We start from the raw sequence: 4648 nt of genomic DNA, 5'->3' as shown, positions 1-4648 counted from the left end.
CACGCGGGACGCCGGACCCGACACGGGAGACGCGGCCCGTCGCGACGCCGGGGGTGGCCGGCCACCTCCCGCGGAGGGAGGCGCCGACCCCCGCGGGCGAGCGCGCTCGGGGGCGTCCCCGGACGGGACCGCCGCACGCGACGTAGCGGACGAGACCCCCCTCGCTCCCGCCCCGGGCGGGGCGGAGCGGGGCCGACCGGCGGAGAGGGACGGACGCCATCGGGGTCTGGACTTGGGGGGACGGAGGCGCTGCGGCCCCAGAACCCCAGCCGCGCCGGAGGCGGCGGCGCTCGTCCCAGAGGGACTCGGGACGCCGATCCCCCCCCGCGCCGGGCGAGGGGGAAGGCGCCCGGACCCTCGGCGGGGCGGGCGGGTCGCGCTCGCGGCGATTGAACCGTCAGCGACGCTCAGACGGGCGTAGCCCCGGGAGGACCCCGGGGCCGCCAGTGCGTTCGAAGGGTCGATGATCAATGTGTCTGCAATTAACATTAGTTCTCGACAGCTAGCTGCGTTCTCATAGCGACAGCTACGAGCCGAGTGATCCACCGCTAAGAGTATGTCACAGCGTAAAATCGGTAAGGAAAACAAGACAGGCACAGCGGGTTTCACCGTTACCGGATACCGGGCGCTCGGCTCAGGCCCGGGACCCCTCCGCTCGGGAGGCCCCGCAGGCCGCCGGGGGGGAAGTAGGAGTAGAGGCGGAGCTCCCGGTCCCCGGCTTCGCAAGGCGAGGCAGGCTCGAGGCTTTGACGCCGTCCCGAGGGACGTCTCGGGTACCCGGCCCACGTGTTTGGGGAGGGAAAATGGCGGCGCGGAAAAGAGGCCGAGCCCTCGCCCGCGGCGACGGACGCCGCCGGCCCGCCCGGCCGGGCGGCGCGCCGGCCGCGTGCGGAAGGGCAGCCCGGAGCGTAGAACTAAAAAAATAAAGGCCGCCGGCGACGACCGACCTTCCCCTTTCAGGGACTGCGGAAGTTTCCTCCGATCGGTTCCGAGCACCCGGAAGGGGAGAGAGGGCGGGAGACGGGCCCCGTCGCCGGGCCGGCTCTCGGGTCGCGAAGACGGAGGAAGGACGGACGTGGAAGGGAAGGGGTGGGGGGGTGGGCCGGGGACACGCCGGGCCGGACCGGGCGGAAGGGCCGCTGAGAGGAGGAGGAGGACCGGAGCGGGCGGCGCAGGAGCCGCGCGGCGGGACGTCCCGCCGAGTCCCCGCCCGGCAGGTGGGGTCGCGGACCGGCCCACGACGGCAGGGAAGCCGTCGTCGCGGCGCCGGGGGTCGCACGTCACCGTCCCCGCGGTTCGCGAAGCGGCGACCGGCACGGAGGCCCGGCGCCCGGGCGGCCCGGACCGCGCCCGCCTTCCCCCACCGCGTGCGTAGAGGGTGGCGAACGCGCCTCGGCACCGCCTCGGGCTTTCCGGGGCACGGCGTCATCCGGTCCCGAACGCGCCCCGCGTGGAAGAGGGCGCACGGGTCGGCACCGCGAGGGGCGTCCCCGGTCCGAACCCCCCCGGGGGGGGCGGCGTCGGACGGGACGACCCTCCGCGGGCCCCAGCCTCCCCTCGGCATCTCTCACTCTCTCGTCGCGCCCTCGCGCGCGCGAACGACCGTCGGGCACCCACCCCGACCGCTCGTCTTCCGCCGTCTTGCGCCGGAGCCGGCCCCCGCCGCGGACGCGGCCGTGCCGCTCTCCGCCGGGCGCCGACCGGAGGGACGGCCCCCGACGCTCCCCGGCCACACCGCGTTCGGCGTCCGTAGGAGCGGCGGGAGGACCGCCCGCCCGGCCCGGCGTCTTTCCCGCTGCGCTCTCTCTCTGGGGGGGTCGAGGCGAGGCGAGGCGGCGGGAGGCGACGGGAGGGGAAGGCCGACACGGCCCCGGGAGTCGCGGAGGCGGCCCGAAGAGAGGGTAGGAGAGAGAAGCCTGGCGGCCCCCTCTCCTCCCCTCGACGACCCGCTCCGCCACCCCGGTCCGCGCGACCGACCCCGCCCCGCGCTCCCCGCCTGCCCGCCTCGCGGCCGGCGGCCGGCCCCGGGCGTTCGCCGCGGGAGGCCGCGCCCCGGCGCGGGGAGGCAGCGTCGGGACGCCCGCTGCGGCGGGCGCCCCTCCCGCTGGTCGGTAATGATCCTTCCGCAGGTTCAACTACGGAAACCCTGTTACGACTTTTACTTCCTCTAGATAGTCAAGTTCGACCGTCTTCTCGGCGCTCCGCCCAGGGCCGCGGCCGACCACGGCGGGCCGATCCGAGGACCTCACTAAACCATCCAATCGGTAGTAGCGACGGGCGGTGTGTACAAAGGGCAGGGACTTAATCAACGGAGCTTATGACCCGCACTTACTGGGAATTCCTGTTCATGGGGAATAATTGCAATCCCCATCCCATCCACGAATGGGGTTCAACGGGTACCCGCACCTGTCGGCGTAGGGGTAGTACACACGCTGAGCCAGTCAGTGTGTAGCTGCGCGTGCAGCCCCGGACAATCTAAGGCATCACAGACCTGTGTATTGCTCAATCTCGGGTGGCTGAAGCCACTGTCCCTCTAAAGAAGTTGGACGCCGACCGCTCGGGGTCGATAACTAGTTAGCAGGCCAGGAGTCTCTTTCGTTATCGGAAAATTAACCAGACAAACGCCTCCACCAACTAAGAACGCCTGCACCACCACCACAGAATCGAGAAAGAGCTATCGTCTGTCACCTCCGTGTCCGGGCCGGGATGAGGTTTCACGTGTTGAGTCAAATTAGCCGGCAGGCTCCCATCCTGGTTGGTGCCCTTCCGTCAATTCCTTTAAGTTCAGCTTTGCAACCATACTCCCCCGGAACCAAGACTTTGGTTTCCCGGAAGTGCCCGGAGGTGGGCGTTCAGTCATTTCTTCATTTCATCCTTTCTTATTCTTTTTCTTGTTTTCTCATCATCTTTCATTTTCCTTCATCATTGGGAATTTTCTTCTTCATTTTTTTTCATTCTTTCTTCATGGGAAATAACGCCGCCGGATCGCTACTAGTCGGCATCGTTTATGGTCGGAACTACAGACGGTATATGATCCGTCTTCGAAACCTCCGACTTTCGTTTGATTAATGAAAAAATTCTTGGCAAAATTGCTTTCGCTCTGGGTCGTCTTGCGCCGGTCCAAGAATTTCACCTTAGCGGCACAATACGAATGCCCCCGGCCGTCCCTTCAATCATGGCCCCGGTTCCGAAAACCAACAAAATAGAACCGGAAGTTATTCCCTTATTCCTAGCTGGAGTATTCCGGCGCACCGGCCTGCTTTGAACACTTAATTTTTTCAAAGTAAACGCTTCGGACCCCAGGGACACTCAGTTAAGAGGCATCGGGGGGAGCGCCGAGTGAGGCCGTGGGGCGCTGGCATGTTCCCCTGCCTGCTGGCCCACCCACTGGACAGGCGGTTAGGCTCGCCTCGCGGCGGACCGCCCAGCCGATCCCAAGATCCAACTACGAAGCTTTTTAACTGCAGCAACTTTAATTACGCTATTGGAGATGGAATTACGCGGCTGCTCGGCACCCGACTTGCCCTCCAATGGTCCTCGTTTTTTAAAGGGATTTAAGGGACTCATGCCAATACAGGGCCCGAAAGAGTCTGTATTGTTATTGTTCGTTCACTACCTCCCCGCGTCGGGAGTGGGTTAGTGGGTAATTTGCGCGCCTGCTTGCCTTCCTTGGATGTGGTAGCGTTTCTCAAGGCTCCCTCTCGGAAATCGAACCCATGATTCCCCGTTAACCGTGGTCACCATGTAGGCGCAGAAAGTACCATCGGAAAGCTGATAGGGCAGACGTGCGAATGCGTCGTCGCGCCACGTGGGCGGCGATCGGCCGAGGTTATCTAGAGTCACCAAAGCGGACGGGGCGAGCCCGGGTTGGTTTTGGGTCTGATAATGCACGCATCCCGGAGGTCAGCGCTCGTCGGCATGTATTAGCTCTAGAATTACCCACAGGTATCCGAGTAAACGGTGGGAGAGACCAAGGAACCATAACTGATTTAATGAGCCATTCGCAGTTTCACTGTCACGCCCGTGTGTACTTAGACATGCATGGCTTAATGTTTGAGACAAGCATATGCTACTGGCAGGATCAACCAGGTAGCCGCCGAAGCTGCGCGGGATCGGAGCCGGCCGGCCGGCCGAGGCGTGCCGGTGGGGTTGGCCCGGCTCCGGGTCACCCTCTCCGCCGCGTGGCGGGGCCGGAGAGGGGAACGCGGCACTCGAGGCGGTGGCGCCGGGGCGGGCGCTGAGGCTGGGTGTCCCGCTCGCACCGGCCAGGGGGGGTCTCTCTGGGACGGCCGCTCGCAGACACGCTAGAGAAAAGTCGCACCCTCGCGGAGGCAGACGAACGTCAGCGGCGGAGCCGCGGCCTGGGACGGCCGGGAACCCGGCGACGCACGAGCCACCCCGCAGAAAAAGGACGGCTGCGCCCCACAGCGCGGGGCCGACGGAACGCCACGGCCCGAGCGTAGGGGAAGCCGGGCGAGGAACCCCCCGGAGGAGGATCCGGGCGCCCGTGTTAAGCCTGGACGGTCACCGAGGCGGGGAGGCGTCCGCTCCGCCTGAACACCGACCCGGGTCGGGGCGGCCCGCGGCGGTCCCTCCCCGAGGCGACCGAGGGGTCCGAGATCGATCGGAGACAAGTGGCGGTAAGAGG

General features: G+C 66.4%; 1 pseudogene; it reads right to left on the bottom strand.

Annotated features, from left to right (window-relative positions):
• Positions 1-401: 401 nt before the first annotated feature.
• LOC120296980 lies at positions 402-557 on the bottom strand (annotated as a pseudogene).
• Positions 558-4648: the final 4091 nt, after the last annotated feature.

This window comes from Crotalus tigris, unplaced genomic scaffold (assembly GCF_016545835.1).
Source record: "Crotalus tigris isolate CLP2741 ecotype Arizona unplaced genomic scaffold, ASM1654583v1 scf7180000022384.4648, whole genome shotgun sequence".
In the NCBI taxonomy this organism is placed as follows: Eukaryota; Metazoa; Chordata; class Lepidosauria; order Squamata; family Viperidae; genus Crotalus; species Crotalus tigris.
The sequence above is the reverse complement of the archived record's forward strand: the minus strand, read 5'-3'. Positions and strand labels throughout refer to the sequence as shown.